The 12110-nt window shown below is 39.2% G+C and overlaps 1 protein-coding gene across 1 annotated transcript in view; it reads right to left on the bottom strand.

The window, feature by feature from the left end:
- The window catches only part of LOC117939382 (E3 ubiquitin-protein ligase Midline-1-like), a 51391-nt gene extending 39922 nt beyond the window's left edge, over positions 1 to 11469 (bottom strand). Inside the window, exon 1 of the mRNA XM_034864698.1 lies at positions 11257 to 11469. The gene's annotated coding sequence lies outside the window, so the exon portion shown is untranslated. The remainder of the gene's footprint in view (positions 1 to 11256) is intronic.
- Between the last annotated feature and the right edge of the window lie 641 nt (positions 11470 to 12110).

The raw sequence follows: 12110 nt of genomic DNA on the forward strand, positions 1-12110 counted from the left end.
GTAAACATCTGTACCCTGCTTGCTCCTTTTGTCCATGACAAAGTGGATGCGATAAAAACATCCAAGGACATAAAGGAAGAAAGGGCATTTTTTTCAGAGCATCCAGGAGCGATTTTTGTACATTATGCATGCACACAAATACACGCATGTAGATCCATTGCCTGAATCTGACGCAGTCACAAGCAGCAATGGCTTAAGGGCATTCTCTGTTACACCGAAGAAATTCAGTGCGACATCATCAATGCAAATAGACCCATACGCAGTCAAGCACGCAGACACTTAAATGCCTGAAAGCGCACACACAAATCCATGCATGCAAGGGCGCACATACTGAGAAACATACACACAGATGGACAAGCACATACAAATGTATGGGTGTCACGCAGCATCATCATTAGCTCCCAGCAGGCCTAAAACTGTGTCCTAAAACTGTCACGGAAGAGTCACGTCCTAGCTGCTCGCCCTCGACACGAACCAACACCAGCTGGCACACCATGGCAACTGGACATAATCCCCGAAAAGACTCAAATTAATCACATTGTTATAAGAAAAATGCTTTTAAGTGTTAAACAAAAGCCTGCTAGCTTTTCTGGAACTTTAAACTGCATATCATGCTCTTCCTCATCAGCAATTGGAACATTAATAACAAGTGGTTGTAGAAAAATGTTTTATTTCTTAAATTAAGACGTCAAATTGTTTTTTCTTTTGGTGTGGGTGGCCATGACACAGTACCATATCAGCAAATACCCAGACCTACTAGTCAGTCTATTCTCCTGGCCTGTCTGTTTGTAAAGGGTCCAAACAATGCTAAAGCTCTGTATTAAGGTCAATAAAGCTGATGACCAAATTGCAATATGCAGTGAAGCGTCACAATCATAGACTTTATAAAATATGGACGTATTCTCCAGGTTTCTGAAGAAACGGAATTAAAGTCAAGGTGCATGGCTCCTCGTGACAGTACTTGACATCACCGAACTCGCCTGTTGTGACGGCATCTAACTTTCACTCAAAACGGCACACCCTTATTATAATTTGAATGGGTGAGATATAAATAAATGAACCCACATTTACAAGTAGTTGTCTTGAATGGAATTAGCTATAGAGGCCAAAACCATTTTTTGCACCAGCCATAAACATGTTTATTTCTGCTGTAAAGTTGGGGATATTTTAAATAAATCTTTGAAGGCAGCTTCAAGTAGAATCCGACCGATTATATCAGCGGGCCGATATTAGGTATTTCCCAATCTATCGGGATCGGCATTCATAATGGTCGATTAAAAAAAATATATATATATTCATTCATCAGAATTATGACAAATGATTTTGAAAAATGAATATTTAAAAAATTGAAATGCCCGTTAGCAACACTTGATTTTTGTTATTTATGTTCAAATGTCTTCAAGTTTATATCTTAAGCTTGTTTTTATACGTTTTATTTATCTGAACTTTAATATATTTTGATGTTCTTCTGTTTGTTGTGACAATAAAACCAATTATTATTTTAGTTAGAACTTATGAATAACTACAAATGACTAATTTTAGGGAAAGCTGTTTATAGTTTGCAAAGGGTTTCTGGATGTATTTTTATTTGTTTTAATATATCGGCTAATATATCAGAAATATCGAATTTTTCAAAAACCAAATATCCATATTGGTATCATCCTTAAAAATCCTTTATTGTCCGGGGTCTAGCCTCAAGTGGCCAAGTTTAAATAACACAATGCAATTGCACATCCGCTGCATGTAATAAGTCACTGGACACCATGCACCACATGAGTAGTGTAAAAGGCTCTCAGGCGGTCACTGTCACACACGGCTGAGTCTCCCGGCTAATGTGCTATTTCAGGCGTCACTACATTATCTATTAAAATTCTCACACGGAGTAAAGTGCGGTATAGCTGCCTTGTTGTATTGAGTGAAATATGGGTGTGATGAGCCATAGGAAATTCTCTTCACTTCTCTTCCTTTGAGCCTAGGGTAAAAGCAAATCTAATTTAAAATATATATGGAGTTCATGGGTGAAAGGAAGATTATTGTTATGTCCTTATATTCTCCTTGGAAGTACAGTCATATTCAAACTGCTGTCCTTGTTATGTTCAATAGGAAGCCATCCAATTAGTACATAGATGTATCTCTCCACAATGCTCCGCTTGTATTTCACACCCTATCACGTCACAATTTGTCCCAGGAAGTTGTATAACCCTTCATTTTGGTCACACAAGCTCATTATAAAGGACAGCTAATATCCTTGGCTGGTGAACAAGCATTGCCTTTCAGCATAATCATAGTCCTAATAAAGAAAAAATGAATTCTGAAGTGCTTTACCCTGAACCGGTATAAAAGCTCAAGTAAAATGAATGCAGCAATTAACAAGGCCATGAAATATCCTGATAGGCTAACTGGAAGTTGGCATCGCATAGCAGCACTGGTGACCTTTCAGGCTGAATCTCTCCAATCCACTGCCAATGATTCAATCAGCCGAGCCTGAAACTGGGATACACATTCCTACTGTGGGCACAAAAATGCAATAAATAATAATGTACCGCAGTTTGGGCAGCGCAACTCTGTCATTTGTAGCTATGGAGGAGGTAATAGAAAACACTATCTGAGGATGTTTGAAAAGCAGGTTGTTATTTTAAAGTCATATGCTGCTGCTTTAGATAAGCATTCCCAGGGTGAAAAAAATTGACTTTTTCCCAGGTCTGCCAAATGACAGCATGAAGCTTGAATAAGTTAAAGTCAGTGTCTCCGGGGTGTGTGTGTGTGTGTGTGTGTGTGTGTGTGTGTGTGTGTGTGTGTGTGTGTGTGTGTGTGTGTGTGTGTGTGTGTGTGTGTGTGTGTGTGTGTGTGTGTGTGTGTGTGTGTGTGTGGATTTATGGGCCTGCTGTAACTTGTGACAGGGAGAGTGCACACATAAAAAGTAGAATGTGGGAAGATCTCACTTTGCTCATAGTGAATATAAAAAGCTTATCTGTGACCATGGAAAGAATCCAACGTTAGCTACAGATGACTATGAAAGAGGAATCGAAAGTGGAAATATTAATCAAATGACATGCATTTTGTATGAAGATGGGGAGGGGGCTTCGTACAGTGTGATGGCAGCGTGACTATGGTATAAGACAGCCATGAATTATAAATGGAATAAATGATGGTCTCAGTTGGATCATTAATGGTTTGAATTATTTATCATATATATTGGTCTTAGCTGTGATTTTAAAAAAGCATAAATTTTATTAGGGTTAGGGCTTACTTTAAGGTGTCCGTGATCCAAATTTCTCAAAACCCAAGATTAGAACCTGCAATCACTCTTACATTTATTGATAGTTACTCCTCATTAATGTGTAATTGTCTATCGAGATTGGGCAATGCTTATGTCATCAAACACTCTTTAAAGAAGCTCAGTGATTTATTTATTTTATTTTTACTCATACTCCTTCAGTATTTGAATGACAGAAGTAGGGCATGCAGCTATCACTGTACCTATTTGATACATGATGATTGATACAACAGCAAGGCAATGGAAATCATCTTCACGCCCATACTGTAGGAATATGTGCTAATGCAACCCCGTCTCCTATAGAAATGTACACATTCCTAATTTGTTTTGCCATTAACAGTATGTTGATGTATGTTGAACACATACAGTTGTTGCTGCCTGGGTATGTTCACTGACAGCATTGTTTGTTTTTACAGCGACCTTAAGAGCAGGTTTTTTTTACATGTTGTTACTCACAAATAGAATTTAAAAGAAAAAAATTTAGGAGGTTCAAGAGGCAGGTACAAATATCTATGTCACTTCTAATGCAGTATTTAGACAAGCAGACAGCGGTAGATGTGCTAGCCTTCAGAGGTGCATCCCAGAGGACAATGCTTCTTAAAGTGAATGATATCTGCTTCCAACGTGGTCGTATGCCTTCTCTACATGTCTTGTTTCAAGGTTGAGCTTGAGCTGTCCCCTCAGGCTGAGCCATCACTTGGTCTCTATTCTTCTAACATCAACACAGATAAATACTGCCTGCCACACACACACGCACACTCGCACACGCATTGACCCCAGAGATTGATCAATAAACCCCCCCACAGCGTGTGCCCAAAACAAACGAGGCAATCTATAATTGGCCATTTGTGATATTGCATTTCTCTCCCTCTGCCCAGTGTCATACATCTCAGCAAACGTTGTCTGTTTGCACAAAAGAATCTGTTCTAAACAATGTGGTTTTGTTTAAATGTTTGAGCCTTCCTTGGAAAGCATCACCTCCTATTTAACACACATCAAGTTGAAGACGCAGTAGAAGAGGCCAACACTGAATGGGGATTTGACAAAATGATGTGCTAGAACAGTGGTCCTTAAGGTGAACTTGATTCCTTTTCATTACTTTTACTGTACAGTTCCCCCCCAGTTCCATTAGCGGCATTTTCAGATTGTGTTTTTAAATCTAAATGGAAGAAATAAGCAATAAACCTTAAAATTAGCATAGGGAAACTTGCTACAGATGCAGTCATCGCCGCATCAAAGGTTTTCCTCATGTCAATGTACCACAACACGCTTTTGTTGGCACAAATTTTGTAGATGCACAGTGGTTAGGAATAATGACTGCCATACCAAGCAATGGAAGAATTGGTCAGTATAAATACAGGACAACTCAAAGAGAGGCTAATGCATATCCATGACTAAAGCTGAGCTGGCCAAAAAAACACAAATTAGGTTGCACAGTGAAAGCTTTCTGGCGTACAGCTTTTCATGGCGAGGAGAACTAGCTGTCCCATTCTGCTTCTCATAGCAATATACACTCGTGGAAAAGTATTCAGATTCTTTACTACTACCTGACATTTGTACTTAAGGAAGATCTACTGATATTAGTCCCTTGCCTCAATCTACTCAGTAACAAAAGTTAGAACAATGTTTATAAGTTTTTAAGGAAATTTGTATTTGTATTTGTTGGTAGCGCCCCCATTTGGCCAATGCATATAATTTGTGATGCAATTGCAGTTCAGATGGTACTTAAATAGTTGAATTATCCTTCAAGATAATTAAATGAAAGCTCCCTTTAGCACTGCGTTTGTGCACAATTTTCCAAAACAGTGTGGTTTCTAAGTGACTGTGATCCTGTTGACTAGACACATTCCTTCTGCGGTTTTCCCTCCCAACTGATGTGGACCAAAAGTGATCATATCTCAGTAAACATCTATTAGACTGCTTTGCTTTGTTCAGACAGCATGCAACTCCAGTTGTTGTTTATAACCGGTCATAAAGCCTGGCTTGTGCACTTTGTATTTTACAAGCATCAACACTGGATTTCTGTTTGGACAATATACCATATTGCTGCCATTTTTATATTGGCTGTCTCTGTAATAATATTTGTACATGCTGATTAAGACTGTTTTCTGGGTGTACTTCAATGTTAAGCTTTCTGTGGGATCTGATGGTGGCAGTGCTCCATTCCGTTGGAAGTTATACTCCTTATTTTTCTTGTCTTGTTGTTTTAAGACAGATCAGATTTTTATTTTCTCCCAGTGGAGCCGAGAAAGTCAAAGTACAGCTTGAATTTTTGTTACCCCAACACTCACAGTTGTAATGAGTGAGAGCCTGCTGGTATGCTTTGCGGTTTTGGTTACAAATCACAACACTGCATCTGAAAAAACCTGCTCCCCATAATTATAAAGCATCTTTTCCTGGAATCACATGGGGGAACATGATGTAATACTATGAAACAGTGATAAAAGGGCTCATTTCTAGCCACATTTGTAACACAGAACTCTAGTTTTCCAGCTCGAGGAACAGCTGTCCCAACACTGTTCTCCCAGTTTAAAAATTCTCCACAAGGACACATCGATCCACTTGTTAGCCGGACATTGATTCGGATTTTCAGCTGATCAAAGCCAATTAATGCAGGAAGCCGTATGCACACAGAGCTGCAGCCTTGATAAATGGCATAATAAGCTGCGCAGGCAATGACTTTAGGAACTGAAACAAATAGTGTCAGCTATTATGTGGTTGAAAATGATCTTACCTCCTAAATACCGACAGCAGGTAATTTGAGCATTTTCCATTGTATTCTAATCACTTTTCAGGTTGTGTTGACTCCAAAAGCTATGAAAATAATAAATCATAAAAAATGTATATATTTGCCTTAATGGCAATCCACAATCCTCAGGACACCACTGACCATTCATTCATTGATTCATTGTTTCTACCTTATAGTACTCAGTCATACAGGAAAGCCTCCTATTGCATGACCAACAAATGGTCATAGAAATTGAGACATGTGTAACTGCATTTTGACAGAACGTGAAATATAATGATAAATCAAAGCACCAGTTTCACGATTAGCATTCTGATTTTCCAGTAAAGGCATTGAGATCTGTAGGGGAAATAAAAATAAATTAATCTGAATACTGTAAATGCAGTTTTCTTCCTTATACGTACATTCTCATAGTTTATCTGATCATTTTAACTAATTTACTTTGTCTGGCAACTGTCCTGATAGTTGGTTTTGAGAGTGACTTTGTAAATGAGGTCAGAGAATGGGATTTATTGTACAGATGGATGATCCAGAAGCAACATGTGGAAAAAATCACAACCTACACATCCGTTTGAATGCAACCGCTGATTTAGCTCAGCAGGGATGCCAATGCAGAAGGCTCTGACAAAGAAATGCTAAAGAATTCAACTTGGCTATACCTTTTTTCCGTAATGCAATTCAGCAATATGTGCCAGTGTACATTTCTGCTAGATGAGTTTGCAACATAAACACTGTATTTATAGCAACCGTGATAACTTTTCAGAGTTGTAAAATCCTGTCTCATGTCATTCTAGTTGCTGTGTAGTGCTTTGGCGTCTGATTCACACTCATAGACCTACCACTCAATCTGCTTTCCTGGATTGTGTGTGATGTCTCTCAGGTACCAGAAACAACAAGCTCCCACCAACCCAGCCCATTGCATTGCTTTTATGTAAAGCTGGTTTTCTCTTTTAATGCCTTTTTGTAAAGTTAACTTATACACTCAACTTGCTTGCCTCAAACGTTCTACAGCTTTTCATCAAAAAGGTCTAGTATGACATGCCTTTAAGTGAAACAAACACCAACTACCATACACTAAGGCCACTCAAGAATGAACTGATTTCCTAGATGACTTAACCCTTGAATTGTCTTTCCTTTGGGACTCCTCTTGTACTCCTCAGGTCAAGTTGACCCGTGACTAATTTGGGGTTTTAAAAACAATTATGAAATAAAATTTCCTTCATAATCTATTGGAAAATATTGTCTATCTAAATTTAAAAAAACTGAGATAACATACAGTATGTTTAGGGAATGCAATTAGTCTCTACTAGAACACAATTAAAAATGTTTATGTTAAAAATCCACTATGGAAAAAACAAAAGTGGTCAAAGCTGGAATAAATTTCTGAATTGAATCAGGAATACATGTTTATTACAGAAAATAAAGTAAGGCCATTGATTTTCAGGTAGAGAAAATGTCCCATTTTTCTTCTTGTATAAATCCGAAATGGTTCAATTTGACCCCAATACCCTACAAGCGTTAAAATACACTTAAATACTAACACCTCAGGATTTTCAATTCTTGAAAAAGCAAATTTGCATTTTCTAGGATGGCAAAAACATGACTTGCCCTACTCTGCCTCTGATTGGCTTGGGTATGTTTGCGAATAAGGAGTGAGATTGTTGCGGTAAGAATACCAGGGTAAGCAAATCAGAGGAGGTGTAGGACCAGACTCGGGACATGCCTTTGCCCTCTAGGAAACAACAATTCACCTTGGGAACATGTTTTATCTTTTTACCCTTGTAATAGTTTGACAAATCAATGTAGGTATTACCCAAATGAAAGGCATGTCATGCAAAGAAGTTTAAAAAGCTGCTTCCTAGTGCAAATAAACTGCATGCAACTCTGAAATATTGTACTTTCTCAAGATTCTCTTTGAGTGTGAGTTCTCGTAGCAGCGATGTTTTCTGGACAAGGTTCCCAGCACATTCAACAATAGTAAGGCTCGACTATTATTCTGTAGTAGCAGGCACAAGCACACAATGTATTAAAAGAAGATGAATTGCCAACACAGCCGAGGCTTTGTGTTTAGCAGAGCCAGAACAGAACAGGGTACTTGACTAGTTCACGATCCATCTCATCACCAAGTCTCTTTGCCTCTTTCAAACTTTGTCATTGTGCAGCTAAACCTTCAAGTGCCATGTTTGGTCACCCGGAGAACAAACCAGTCTATTCACATAGTCCAATACCCTGAGGGTGGATGAAAGGGAGTCATTGCAAATAAAATACCTCTACTTCAATTTAACCCCCCCTTCCCTTCCCCCGCCCTTTCTCTCTATTCAAACTCATTTTCTCAACAAGAAGGTGGCGATGATCCAGAGTTTGGCTGCTTGGGAGCTGTAATGTGAATGCCAAGCTCTCGGGCCCACAGCAGAGAGATGGGATTTTGTAGCTAGAATGTGGGTGGTTTGGCTGGGCATGAAAAAAATCGGACACATTGGCAACTGCTGATGCCAAGGCCTCCTTGCTTGAGACCCTGCTGGGCTCCAAATATGGCAAGTAGGGTGTTAAAACTAAAAATAATTTGAGCATACTGTTTTCACAAACGGAAAGGATTTTGTGTAAAGTAATATTTAAATCAACTGTTCCATTTCATGACATTGGATTAATTGAATCTTTATTTTTTTCCTGGAAAAATAAAAAGAGCCATGGGGGGGAAGAGAAAAGTATTGGGTTGCTAGCATTAGCAGCAGCTATTGAGACAGAGTTTTACCTGCAGAAAGGCCTACAACGCAGATCAATGCCACCGCACTGAGTGTAGTTTGATTGTGGTGTTTGGGCACCAGAACACCATACTCTTGAAGATGATTGCCTTGAAAGGCACAATACTGTAAATGTGCTTTTAAATTAACTATCTAGGTGCTATCTTTGCATTTCTCCCACACCTTTATACATCACTGTGACAAGCCAAGAACTAGCATCTATGCTTTAGGTTAGGGCCGTATCTCCTAACCTTCCTCCACACACCGCTTCATTTCATTTTAGTTCAGCGCCAGGAGCTCCGGGTACAAAACTGTCACATCCTGCTGCATTCAGCAGCACCTCCCTCTGCACCTCCCTCTCCACATGTCAGCACTGATAAGAGAATGGAGTGTGTGGAATCCATGATGGGGAAAAGAGGGACTGGGGATGTTATGAAGTGCGACTCTGTCCGTGACTATGGCAGTAACCTCTTCCTCAAACGTTTGTGTTGGCTTGGCTAGAAGTGAATGATGAAACATTGCATCCTTATGAAAAGGTCAATGTCCTACCAGGACTGTTGAAAACCTAATCTACAAAACATGAGCCTTATTTTAAATTTTCTTGCTCACAAGAATGATGAATGAATTCAAATTGAATGAAACATATATTGCTATTAGTCTGAAAGACAAGTTTGTTTTGGGGAAATATTTCATGATGATGCATAGTTTTTAGTCCAGGGCAAAGATATGATTCTCATTCATTTTAGATTCATGCTGCTCAATCAGCCATAGAGGAATCCTACTGACTGCACCAGCCGCTAAATGCATTTTAAATCATTATTCAATATTTAGAGCTATGTGTGTGGTTGTGTGCCGGCCTTTAAAGACCAAAACTTTAAAGAGAATATCGGTACAGTCCGAAAATAAGTCTGCAGTGACGTTTAAGGCAGGGGTTCACAAATATAACCTGCTAAAAGGAAGTGTGAACACGTGCGTTTACCATAAACCTCAACGCTCGGCATGCAGCTTAATTAAGTGTTTCATAATTTATAACAGCGTGTATACATTTTTTGTATTATTCATTTTCCACGTCTGTTGCAATTCACGTTAGACCCATTGCTTTGCAGTGAAGCGTGGGAGGGTGTTTAATGCTGAAATCTTGAAGAAATGAATGCATACCTGAAAGAATTGAAACTACATTCTTGAAAAGTGAGTTGAACTGTACTTTTGTAATCTTTTTAAAGTGAGTGTACATTTGCGTTTTGAAACCCAGAAGAACAGAGCAGGGGAGGAATCTTTATAAGAATCTTCACTTTGGAGGCGTCTGAGAGAATAAACACATCTGAATAAGTTCACCAGGCGTTATGAGTGCTTGTGCATTCAAATCATTCCAATGTTTAGATAATTCAGCTTCAGCAACTTTTGATGGCTCATGGAACAAAGCTCTCAAGTCTTAAAGTATGTACTCGTTTATTTTATACTGAAACGTAAGATGCATCCTTAGAATTCAACAGCACTCTGAGGTCACCAAAGAGACCAACAAACCAAAGCCTTGTATCATACTGACAAGCAGAAGATTTAGCTTTGTGACATATCCAGTTCAAATGTGGAGCATTGGCTTCCATAATACGGACAGAAGTCAAAACAAGCAATTTGGCCATTTTGCTCTTGTACACATAGAACACAAAATAAATTGGATAATATGTTGGTATAACTAAACAAAGGCCTTCTGGGCATTTCCGGGGTACAGCTAACAAGCTAGTGGTAAACATGGCATTCTGTAAATTTGAACATGGAGCACAGAACTGATGGTCCACAATTTCGCTCGGTTGAAATAATTTGGGTAGCTGAAAAATGAAAACCCACCTTGACAGTAGTTATTAGCTGTATTTAATAGTTAATAGTTCATTAGCTACTGTATATGGCCCAATAACTACTACACAGGTACACATGACATGCAACTAGATTGTTAAAGTGCAGTGGCTTCACGTGCAAACATACACTTGTATTTTAGTATTTTAGATTTGTGTAAAACAACTGCAACAGTAATGAGGCAAGTTCCTAATTTGGTTATTTTAGGATAATTACATAAACTGTTAATTTTCATGACTACTAAAAAAAATAGTTTTTTTGTTTTCATCTATGCCTGTCTTTCCGTTTTAAATGAAGGATCTAGCAGACCTGTGATGAAGCATTTTGAGGTCAAGGTTAAATACAAAGCCAAACAAAATTCAACGACTTTCACATGGCAGTGAATCGAGTTTAAAACTAAAGACAAAGCTGTGCAAAAGCTGCGCTGAGACAATGACAGCAGCAGACACGTGCATTCAACTCCCACACTTGGACCACATGAGCAATCAAGCCCCCCACACACCCCCCACCCAATCCCGACCAATGTATGACATCCCATTGTGCATGTGCTCCGAGGAAGAAAAAGAGAAAGAGCCTAAACCTATTGCTTCTAAAGGAATGGTCCCAATGAAAGTGAATTAAGCAACAAAGGAGGCACTTACATTCAAGAGCCTCACATGGTCCTCCGACAGAAAAGAGAAGCGTGCAGTGATTCCAGTCTGAGAAAAACAATAGTGAGTAACCTTGAACAGGAGGAGAGAGGGAGAGAGATGTCGAGAAAGTCTGGGGAAAAAAAGAGAGTAATAGAGATGGAAAAGAAAGGTGAGAGAGGACGCACATTCATGCATCCACACACACAGCGTACTCGCAAATCAAAACTCTTGGGATCTCTTCTTGCATCTCCCCTCCTCCTCCTGTTCAGCCCCCCCCAACCCTTGCCTTCGGGTTTTACTTGTCATGTGTTCAGGCTCAGGCGAGCGTGAAGCGGTCTATGGAAACCAGCGCTGCAAGTGCTTTGTCCAGCGGTTGGGGAAACTCATGCTTACATTAGGTGGTACATTGAGCTTTGTTGGACCCTTTAGTGTGTTTGATTCAGAGCAGATGGATGGTGAGCCAGGAGACGATATCCAACATCTTGGCTTGTCTATTACACCATCCTGGGATCGCATCCTAAAAACACAAGAACTTAAAAATTGTGTATCCTTTGGAAAATATAGATACATCTTTTAGAAGTATGTGTCCAGTTTCCACAGAACAGCTGGCTACAACTTTACATCTCAGTTAAGTCCCATCACAGATAATAATGAAAGTCCCAAACTGTAGACACACACTCAAATGGCTCTAATTTAAATAAAGGAAGGACTCTTGCTCTACAACCATTTGCTGATTACACAAAACATTACACTCTCGTAAATTTTATTTCGCTCTCTCATTTAAAAAGCTGATGCAACTGCCTTAATTTTCAGTAATGTTTGCATTTTTTCCCATCTTTCAGTTCCTGTTAACTTGTAGTGGT

Source organism: Etheostoma cragini, chromosome 24 (assembly GCF_013103735.1).
Source record: "Etheostoma cragini isolate CJK2018 chromosome 24, CSU_Ecrag_1.0, whole genome shotgun sequence".
Taxonomy (NCBI): Eukaryota; Metazoa; Chordata; class Actinopteri; order Perciformes; family Percidae; genus Etheostoma; species Etheostoma cragini.